The sequence below is a fragment of the Polypterus senegalus genome, chromosome 8 (assembly GCF_016835505.1).
Source record: "Polypterus senegalus isolate Bchr_013 chromosome 8, ASM1683550v1, whole genome shotgun sequence".
NCBI classification, from domain to species: Eukaryota; Metazoa; Chordata; class Cladistia; order Polypteriformes; family Polypteridae; genus Polypterus; species Polypterus senegalus.
In genome coordinates, this window is record NC_053161.1 from 167870144 (window position 1) to 167882114 (window position 11971).

The 11971-nt window shown below is 41.9% G+C and overlaps 1 protein-coding gene across 2 annotated transcripts in view; it reads right to left on the bottom strand.

Annotated features, from left to right (window-relative positions):
* Positions 1-9727, bottom strand: part of LOC120534443 (zinc finger protein OZF-like) — a 35470-nt gene extending 25743 nt beyond the window's left edge. The window contains exon 1 of one of the 2 annotated variants that reach the window (XM_039762017.1): positions 9021-9727. The gene's annotated coding sequence lies outside the window, so the exon portion shown is untranslated. Of the gene's footprint in view, positions 1-8529 lie in introns of both variants that reach the window. The other variant, XM_039762016.1, reaches the window with a different exon arrangement.
* Positions 9728-11971: the final 2244 nt, after the last annotated feature.

Sequence of the window (11971 nt, forward strand, 5' to 3'; positions counted from 1 at the left end):
CCAGGATGAAATGGCAGTCCAAAGCTTTGTGTAATAAAAAGCTGTAAGAATTCAAGAACTGGGATGCGCGGTTGTCACTTTAACGTGTAGTAAACTTAAGCAAATGGTTATCTGACTTCAAAAATGCTTCAATGAATATTTATGCGATTCCACTCACTCAGTCTCTTTTCTACTTTCTTATGTGTTGAGATTGAGGCCTATAAAGGCCCGGCACATCATTTCCAGGGGTACGTCCCTGTGACCCTAAACTGAGTGGATGTCATTTAATAACACCACATACAGGAATCAACAGATTTTGTCAATGGAGAGTCCTTAATGACACAATTTAAATATCCAGCTGTATAACAGGTCATCATCTCCAGTCACACACACTCAGTCCATATACACATAGGGAGAGCATGCAAACTCCATACGGAACCCGGGCAGGGTGACAATCACACCTGAGCTCATGGCGTTGTATGACAGGAACACACGTTGTGTCCCACTGCAGTGCCCACACAAGTGATAGATAACCAGATTAAAACTAAATGTGTATGTGTAGCGTCAAGTCCTAGGTCGATTACATTGATATAATGGTACGTCTCTACTTAATCTGCCATGGTGACAATATCAGCAGCAGGCAGGCCATATCTTAGCAAAATAAGACCATAACGGTAATAAGCATTTGCAGCTCTCCGCTACACTCTGATCCCCACGTTAAGAAATTAAGTGACCTTTTTCTGACACTTGACCTAGATTTAACGTATACATAATAAAATAGTGAATTTAAGCCATCAAAATTAGACTACAAAAAAAGTGCTACTTGTAACATAATAAGGCTGGTGAGGAAATCCTGACAGCCACGTGTTTTCAGAAACTGGGGGCGCAGGTTGGTGATGGCGGTTTGCTGAAATTCCCCCTCTTTTGGAGCACAAAGATAACACAATGGTTTGTTTAACCCCCTCATTTTCAATACTGACTGAATTTGAAGCCAGGTGGACACTCAAGCTGCTTGACAAATCCTCCTCGGTTCTAACTTTCAAACTACTTAACTGAATACGCCAAAGGAACATGGCATGCACCTCCCCCGACATTGGGTAAACACTGATAAATAGCAGGACATCCACAGAATAAGTCACTGGAAAGCGATGGCGTGGAGACACTCAGTCTCAATTCTAGAAGGGAAAGTGGACTTAGACATTTCGCTTGGGTCTGTACAAAACTTTGTGTGTGCTGATAAAGATGTTTGCCCAGCAGCCTGATGGGAGTTGTAGTCCCCATATCAGGGTCTGCCATTTTGACCCCTCTCTTCAATATGCACCATGGTCTGCATTTTAAGTTGGACCAACAACAGCAAAGCTAATAATGTAAGTCTCAAAGAGCAAAGGGCCGCATCTAGATAGACACTGGAGGAGTCCACCAGGGTTTAGTGGTTTATTTGTTCGAGTCCTTGCATATCTAGGGATCTCTTATTACAGGTCCTCCTGTCCCCCACACTACTCGCTCACTTACTCCACGCATCTGTGCTGTCTCAGCACAAAGAGAAACTTTCTAAAAATGCATGTTCCATTTGAGGAATTTCTTGTGCAGTCATGTTTAATGCATGGGCATTCTGGGTAGTTGCCTGGGGGCCCCATGAGCTTAACGCCCCCATGCTAATCTATGTATGTTAGTGCACTGCTTTGCCCTGGGGCCTATAGTGCTGTTAAGACAGTCCTGGGTTCCACTGCTTGAATTCATAAAATGCCCTCCAATATCAATAGACCCCTCAAGTCGATGACACCCTCAGTCAAGGTTTGGCACACTCCTGCCGGACATCCAAGCAGGCGACACGTCCTTGTCATCAAATCGCTAACTAACTGAGTCAAACAACTGGACGATGGACTTGGTTTCGTCCGATGCGAGAGATGGACGTCTGAAGTGGAGCTCCGCTAGCAGTGGTGCTATTTTTCATATTATTTGCTTATTATTCTGAGATATCCTGTATTTATTCAACCCGAGAGGGACCGCTACAGTATATGTAAACACATATAAACATGGCCAACAAGAAGGGGGTCCGAAAGAATCGAAGACTAAAGCTACATCCAAGCTACGATCAGCAAGCCCTAGCTCGAGATACGGCATCTCAGAGACGGACCTGGATCAGATGGGCGAAAGTACAGACTCCTCGGGACCACGGTCCGCTACATCGTCGCCGGCTGAGAGCGAAAAGGGGAGCGAAGGTGCGATCGTGAGTGCAGATGTGGATAGCTCGCCGATTGGAGAGGATTACCTGAAACTGGAAAAGGCTTCAGTTACGCAATTACGCGGGACTGGAGCAGCGGGGACACCGGCTTCAGCAGAGTCTGCTGCTTCATCTACGGTACAAGAAGGCACAATTGAGCTATCTGAACTGAAAGTGTTGCTAGCTGAGCTCACGCAAGATATAAAGAAAAGCGAGAAGGCTAATGAGAAAGCAACGGCAAAGGCACATGAGAGACTGAAACAGGAGATGAAACAGGCCAATGAATGGCTGCGACAGGAATTCCAACAGGCAAATGAAAGGCTGCGACAGGAATTCCAACAGGAAAATGAAAGGCTGCGTCAAGAGGTACAACTTGAACTTCGACAGGTGCTGGGTAAAATTGAAGAGCGCATTGAGAAAAACTCGGTTAAACTGAGCACGCTTGCTGATCAATTGGAGCATCTTAATGAGACATTCACGAATCGGATCGAAATGGCCGAACATCTAGCTGCCAGTGCCGAGGAAAGAGCAGTAAATGTCAGTTCGGAATGTAAAAAACTCGGAGAAAAACTTGGAGACAGACTGGCTGCTTTAGAAGATGGGAATAGAAGGTATAATGTCAGAATTGAAGGCCTGCCGGAGAATCGAGAAAGTTCAAACCCTGTGAAATTCGCAACTGAACTTTTTTCTAAAATAATCGGGTGCGACTTTAAAGCAGAATCTGAGATAGCAGCGGCTTACAGCCGCGGATCAAACACCGTCAGACCCCGACCAAGATCTTTTATAGTTCGTTTTGAACGATTATCATTTAAGTTAGAGGTGATGGCACTCCTCAGAAAAAAGGAAGATATTATATATTAAGATTGCCACATTCGTGTCTTCCCTGACTTCTCTCCAGCAACAGCTATTAAACGCGCAGCCTTCTATAATATTAAACAGCGGCTACGGCAAGCCAATGTCAAATACGGCCTCCTGTATCCGCAAAACTGAAAGTGGAATGGCAGGGTCATTTCTATGTTTTCGCTAGCAAGGAGGAAGCAGTAAATGAATTAAGAAAGCTGATCCCGGGACTATTCTGATACATAATTGTGAGTCATGGCGGTAAATGATAAAGCTAGGATTAATAATCTACTGTCTGATCTATTTGTTTTAAAATACGGGTTTTTTATCAGCATATATTCTCATATTCTTATTATTACTTACTTATTACTTATTATTACTTAGTATTACTAGGGTGCTAAATGTTTATGTTTTACTGTGCTTAATTACGTTTTCCTCCTCTTTTTCTTTTCTAATTATTTCATGTGTACCCTAAATGAGACTGTTCAATATCATACCCTTGGTTTGCTGTTATTGCTATTACTGCATTAAGACTTGTTATGCTTGTTTTGGACACATCTTTAACACCATCACCTGGGTTTATTATCTGGGGATATCATCTTAATGCACTAAAATTGCTGAAGATATATATATATATATATATATATATAGATAGATATATATAGATATAGATATAGATATATATATATATATATAGATAGATATAGATATATATATATATATATATAGATATAGATATATATATATATATATATATATAGACATATATATATATATATATAGAGATATATATATAGAGATATATATATATATATATATATATATATATATATATATATATATATATATATATATATATATATATATATATATATATATATATATATATATATATAGATATATATATATATATATATATATATTAAGTGCAAAATTCTTTTTTTTTTTTTCCTCTTTTAAAGACTATATTGGTAACAGATATCTCTATCTTTTAACCTTAAAGCGCCACTGCATGGGGGCTTGATGTGCTTTGGATGTGCTCTGTCTCTGGGTATGTCAGAGGACTGGGACTGCATTAAGTGGGTTTTAACCTCACCTGGGGAGGCAAAAAGGGAGGGTGGGGGGTTAAGGGGGAAGAGAAAGAGAGCAGGCTTGATCTATACCTAATCTATCATCTCAATCTTTATAATTATAACTATCAATGTAATAATAAGCTGCATGGCAACAACTCTTGGGGGAATAGGAAATTAAGACCTAAACTATTTCACTTCCAGTTAAGACTATAATATGACACCAAAAACTCAGAATCAGTGTCTCCATGATGGGACAGTTAACTTCGTAAGCTGGAATGTTAAAGGCCTGAATCACGAATTAAAAAGAAAGAAAGTACTTTCTCACCTAACAGGTCTAAATGCTAAAATAGTATTTTTACAGGAAACCCACTTACTAAGTAAGGATCAGTTCCGCTGCAAAAGACTGGACTGGCCAAATGTTCCATTCTAGTTTTACAAAGAAAACTAGAGGTGTGGGAATTCTCATACATAGAACAGTACCATTTGTAGCATCAGATGTAGTATTGGATCCTGAAGGGAGATATGTGATGGTCATGGGAGACTTATCTAACTGTAAAATGATTTTGATAAATGTTTATGCACCTAATGTTGATGATAAGGAATTTATACAAAATTTATTTGCATCCATTCCCAAACTGAACACTCATAAACTTATAATGGCTGGGGACTTTAATTGTGTTTTAAATCCACTTTTAGATAAGACGTCCTCCACAGGGGAACGCAACTAACACCGCAAAGATAATTACAAAGTTTATAACTGATCACAACTTATCAGATCCCTGGAGGTTTTTAAACCCAAATTCAAGAACATATTCTTTCTACTCACCAGTACATCATTGCTACTCAAGGATTGATTACTTCTTTATAGATAATAACTTCTTGCCTAAGATTAAATCTTGTAAATACGATGCTATTGTTATTTCAGACCATGCTCCGATGATTTTGGAGCTGAAATTACTAAGCCCCATACACTCACCCCGCAGATGGCGCCTCAACCCCCTTCTATTAGCTGACGAGAATTGTACTGAATTTATATCCAAACAAATCGAATTCTTTCTAGAGACAAATACATCCCCTGAGATCTCTGCAGGAATACTCTGGGAAACTCTTAAGGCCTTCTTAAGAGGACAGATTATCTCATATCTTTCCCACAGAAATAAATCCGAAGTGAAGAAAGTAGCAGAGATAAAAAGCGAAATTACTAAAATAGATGAAGAACATGCCAGACTACCAAGCGAGACTCTACATAAGAGGCAGGCTCTACATTCAGAATTAAACCTCTTGACAACTAAAGAAACTGAACATCTAATTTACAAATCCAGACATCATTATTATGAACATGGAGAGAAAGCTAATACGCTTTTAGCTCAACAAATTCACAAGCAAGATGTACGCAACGCAATCTCGGTAATCACTAACACGAACGGAGATAAAATCATCGAACACAAAAATATAATGTACACTTTTAGAGACTAATATAAATCCCTATATACTACTTAGTTTAAAGAAGACAATATACAATCTAATGCATTTCTGGATACATTACAGATACCACAAATTGACGCTTTTAGCAACATTTACAGAAGCCAGAGATAACCAATCTCTTCCACAAACCTTTCGCCAAGCACTAATCACTGTCTTTCCAAAACAAAATAAGGACTTATTACAATGTGCATCATACAGACCAATTTCACTTCTGAATAACGACGTTAAAATACTCTCTAAAATCATAGCTAGAAGGATGGAGAAAGTGCTCCCCTCGGTAATCCAAGACCAAACTGGATTTATTAGGGGCCGACACTTATCTTCAAATCTTCGATGCCTGTTTAATGTAATATACTCACCAACTAAATCAAACACCCCAGAAATATTATTATCATTGGATGCAGAAAAAGCATTCGACATGATTGAATGGAAATACCTTTTTACTATTTTGGAGAAGTTTGGGTTTGGCCCGAACATTTGTGCATGGATTAAATTACTGTATACTAACCCAGAAGCTTCAGTTTGCATCAATAACATTTGCTCAGACTACTTTAAACTAGAACGTGGCACAAGACAAGGATGCCCTTTGTCACCACTGCTGTTTGCAATTGCCATTGAACCACTGGCAATACATTGTCGAAATACTGATCAGATAAAGGGGATTAGCAGAGAAGGACTGGAACAGAAAATCTCATTATATGCAGATGACATGGTACTGTATATATCGGACTCCAGAAAATTCTGTGCCTGCAGTCTTAGCAGCACTCACAGAATTTCAAAAGCTCTCTGGTCTCAGAATTAATCTGAATAAAAGTGTACTCTTTCCGTGAATTCTCAAGCATATAATATTAGATTAGACACCCTTCCTTTTATCATTGCAGAACAGTTTAAATACCTCGTAAACATCACAATTAAAAGCTCTATAGCAACAAAATTTTCGTCGTCTGCATGGAAAAAATTAAACAAGACTTGCATAGATGGTCAACCCTTCATCTCACACTAGCTGGAAGAATTAACACTGTTAAGATGAATATTCTTCCTAAGCTCCTTTTTATTTCAAAACATCCCAATATACATTAATAAATCATTCTTTAAGCAATTAGATTCAACAATAACCTCATTTATTTGGAATTCAAAACATCCACGCATCAAAAGAGCGACCCTACAAAGACAAAAGGCAGAAGGTGGCATGGCTCTACCTAACTTCCAGTTTTATTACTGGGCAAATATACAGGCGATAAGAACCTGGACACAAATAGAAGAACATACACAGGCATGGACCGCAATAGAAGTAAAATCCTGCAGTACTTCTTTGTATTCCTTGCTCTGCTCCAATAAACACACGCTATCGGCAATACACTAATAACCCAATTGTGCTCCACTCACTTAGAATCTGGAACCAATGTAGAAAGCATTTTAAGACGGAGAAGCTTCTATCTGTGGCACCTCTGCAAGAGAACCACCTCTTTCAACCTTCACAAACATATGCAGTTTTTAATATCTGGAAAAATTTGGAATTAACTTGCTTAGAGATCTTTATATAGACAACGTCTTTGCATCCTATGAACAATTACATTCCAAATTTAACATTCCAGCTACAAATTTCTTTCACTATCTTCAAATCAGGAACTTTGTTAAACAGAACCTTCCAGATTTTCCTCATCTTGCACCCTCATCCACGCTGGAAAAATATTGCTCAATTTCAAGGGATTAGACTCCATCTCTACAATATATAAAATCATTTTACAATCCCTTCCTTTCAAAGATCCAAGAGGACACTGGGAAAAAGACCTCTCAATTAATATATCAGAAAAGGAGTGGAAAGTAGCAATGCAGAGAATTCACTCAAGCTCCATATCGCAAAGCATACAATTATACAACTCAAAATTATATATCGAGCACATCTGTCTCGACTAAAACTCTCCAAAATGTTTCCAGGGCATGATCCAACCTGCGAACGTTGCAACCAAGTCCCAGCCTCACTAGGTCACATGTTCTGGGCCTGCTCCAAATTAACATTATTCTGGACAAAAATTTTTAATTACCTCTCAGACAGCCTTGGACTCACAATCCCTCCTAACCCATTAACAGCTGTGTTTGGGGTTCTTCCAGAGGGGCTTAAAGTGGAGAAGGACAAACAAATTGTGATTGCATTCACTACACTTTTGGCACGCAGACTTATTCTGATAAACTGGAAGAACCCAAACTCTCCTCTTTAAGTCAGTGGGAAACTGATGTGTTATATTATTTAAAATTGGAAAAAATCAAATACTCAGTTAGAGGATCTGTACAGACTTTTTTCAAAACATGGCAGGATCTAATCAGTAATATTTTGAAATGATTTTATAAAGCACAGAGAATTTATTAATTTAGGTATTTTTACAAGCCTTAAATTTTACACCGTTTGGCTTGCTCTCTCTCTCAGTGGTGGGGATCGATCTGTTCTTAACATAATTCTTTTTTTTGTAAAAACTTGATTGCTATGTATTGATTGTAATAAAATTAATAAATAAAAATTAAAAAAAAAAAAAAACACAACTGGACGATGGCAGAATTGAACAAATCATACACCCTTTTCAAAAACTCCTCTGGCATGTTTCAAAGGCACGTACAGCTGTCCGACCACAGCGAAGCGATGACACTGATAAGTTGGGAGAGCAAACCGAACGGCAAAAAGAGAAGAAAGCAGAGCAAGCGACTGCGCGTGCACATCACCAACGGGCATGACGGCGTCAGCCAAGGCGCATGCGTGAAATCAAAAGGCGAAGTTTCCAAACCAAGCAGTAACCCTGACTTAATAAAAAGGAACAACCCAGTTAGCCAGAAAAGACATATTTGTCTTCGAATTGAATTTGGAGCGACGCAAAACACGTCATGTTTTAGTTTGCGCTTTGCTTTCTTTATAAGGCTACAGCTCATCCTTCGTACCAAGTAATAGATCAACGGCCGTCTGATGTTTGTCTCCAAATTCCAATGGACATTTCACGTGAACTGACGGAGCTCCAAGTAAAACCTCAGTTATCGTGACGCGGCCTGCAGGCAAGTGCACGCACCACCGTCAGCTGGGCAAGAGAGAGAGAGAGAGACAGGGGGTGGGGAATGGGAGGAGGCGACCAGTCTGAGGGCCGCGCACAGCCGGCGAATAAAAACGGCAAAGCTCCAAGGCTATGGATTAACGAGAAAGAAAAGAAACCCCGAGCTGCAGCGAACTTCCATTTTTTATTAAGAAAGCCGCAACCGCGCCAAGCAGCAGATATACAGGCGGACAATCGCGGAATACAAAGCAGCGCAAAGTGTGCGGACATTAAAAAAATCATAAATGGGGATGTGAAGAGCAGAGCGTGTACTCCGATGGGAGTCTCTGAAGACTGACTGGCCAGTCCTCTCTTCTTTTTCTCGTATGTGCCGCAAGTACGTACCTGTCCCGTGTTTCTCAGTCCGTGTCTTCCACTAGATTGACCACAATGTCCGTGTGGCCCAGCCGATGTTCTCCCTCCACGTGATCGCCGGTGATCACAAATCAGCCTGACGGATTTAAACAGCTGAGCGACTCGAATCGGCGCTGCTCTCCGGGCAGGGGGCTTCACTCCCACCCCAAATACCACACACCCCCTCCCGTGTCAAGTATCCGCACATTTTGCCAAAGCAGAAACAGTTTGAGTAATAACATAAATAATATACACATACAGAATTTAACGGGTTAACAGAAATGCTGGGCTGGTATAATGTAACAATACATAGATACTGTACTGGAGCCAATTCCAGCTGTCCTCCAGCACAAAGCAGGAACAACACCCGCACAGTTTATCCCAGGATGAACACACACACACAAACACACACACACACACACAACCCACTTTAACAATAGCAATTCAGGTGTCCTGTATATCTTTAGACATTTGGAGGAAACCAACATTAACAAAGGGCGAACATGCAAAATCCACACAGAGAAAACTCAGAGCGCCAACCTCAGTCTCAGTTTCAAGGCTGCCCTTATACAGATATATAAATATTCACTTTTCCATCAACATAACTGCACAATTAACTATAGATAAGTATATTAAATATAACACACAGATTAGTCATGTAGTTTTACACCCATTTTGTTTCCTTCTCTCACTCTCTGTATTAGCTGCTCTCTCTCTCTGCCCTCTGGTCCTCCTTTCTCACCAGAACAGCCAGTTTGATGTTGGTGTCCAGTGCTGTGACCTCTGGGCTCACCTCTGATGGTGTGGTGAAGCTGCAGTCCCTCACTGTCCCATATTTGAGGTGCTGCTGTTCACCTTCCTCCTCTCCAAAGTCACACTTCTCACACCATCTGTCCTGCCCAGGTCTTGATGTTTGATGTTACTGCGAGGCTGAGCCAGCTCAGTCTGTGTTGCCCCAATTCGAGTCTGCCCTTGGGGTCTTTTACTCGAACCATGTATGGTGCCAAGCTGTAGGTTTTGGTAGCATTCCAGTTTATTTTGCTGCTACACTAGATTCTTCAGCGTTCATCTCCATCTTTTCTAACGCTGATGCCCACATTTCTTACACTGTTGCTGGTGTTATTCAGTGATCTGAGGCACTGTGCCAGGGATATGATGGCACCTGGTCTCATACTTTTCTCAGGGATCTCTTTTGTATTATAAGTAGCACCAGGACACGGCCCAGCTCAGTGCCTACAACCATTGCTGGAGGTGGTGCTCCTGTGCAACTGCAGGATGGGCCTTTGTGTCTCTGCTGTCCCACCTACTGTTTTCTGGGTGGGTAATATCAGGCCCCACACAAGAGGGTTTGTGACATCACACTACCAAAAATTTTTCCCTTACACATTTAAGCCAAAATCACTCCTGGTGGTCTCTAGATGTGTGTCTTACCATTTATGCTTGGCTATGCGAGACTCGGCTTCTGTGGAGTTGAGTTGTTTCTGGATTTCCCAGAATGAGTGAATGAGTGTGGAGCCAACAGGAGGTGCATGCTCTTTGAGGATTCCAGATTTACTATATATATTGTCACAAAAGATTCAAAAAAGAGCCAAAAAAAAAGGTTTGGGGCAGCTACCCGTTGTGGAGGATTGCCGGCTTCGTACTCCGGCCCTCACCCCCAGACCGCCAGGAGGAGCTCTCCCGACAGCAGGATCGTGCCCCCGAGTTCCAGCAGGGCCTCATGGACTATGTAGTGTTTGTACACAGCCCTGCTGGATACCTTGGGGGCCACCGGGAGTCGCTGTAGGGGGGCTCGTGGGCTCTTATGTGCCCTATAACCGGGAGTACGTCACGGTCACATGACAGGAAGGAACGACGTGCTCCCGGGTTGAAGAAAAGGACTGTTTACCCTGTGTGGTGTTATGGGTCCACAGCTCGTTGAGTAAAGGCCTATTTAAATAAATAATCACCGCACCCGAGACGGCTTCGTGAGGGGGGCGTTGTTGTAGCGGACCGCGGGGCAGTCGGCGATGTGGGCGTTTTCTCACCAAGTGCACAGGTGACGACCTGCCCACATCCGGGATCACTCCCGTGGCTAATGCTACAGCTGTGATGGCCCCTCGCGTTATTTAAAAGAAGCGCGAGTCGGTTATGGAGGGAGGAGTTTGGAAAGAACGAAAAGAAAGAGGACGGAGGTTACCGGGAGCAGGAGAGGAAGCAGGTCGGTGAGAGAGAGAGAGAGAGAGAGCGAGCGAATGAGCGCTCATGGGCAGCTGCGAGGGCCTGGGGTGTTGGGCGGGTGTTGGGCCTGTTGAGTTGGATGTCGCTTCCACTGAGCGATCAGGTAGCGGGAGTGACCAAGGGAAGGCAACTGGCCGCAGAGTGGCCATGGAAAGGCAGTGGAAGTCGGGAGACTTGGTGCTGGAATCCCCAACGTGGGCGACCTGGCCGTTGTGGGAAACCAAGTTCTCCGAGACTGGGATGAGTGCCAACTGAAGCCAGGTATCGGGAGGTCTCCAGTCTCGCATGTGAGTAAGAGGAGGGCAGCTGCAGAGAACGTCTTGCCTGCTGCTAAGCCCTAACAGGATAAGCAGGTGAGACGCTACCAGAAAAGCACCGGACTTGTTGTTTTAAGAACTGCTTCCTAAAGAAGATTTTAACCTCTGGTTTTTAAGGATTGTGTTTTTCTATTGGTTTTAACCTCCACCTTTTATTGGATTATTTATTGAAGAAAGAACTGCACTTTATATGGAACACTGTTTCTTTTAAATAAAAGCACTATGCACTTTTTTTTTAACCATCCCCTTGCTCGATTGTTTATTGCCTACACTGACTAGCTCACTCGGCAACATTATCGACGGTGTTGGGTTCAAGTGCTTCCAAACATCAAAGGGAGTGTGGAGCCTGAACCCACATCGTCACACCCTGACCCGGAAGGAATAAGGAACTGTGGACTGATTGGG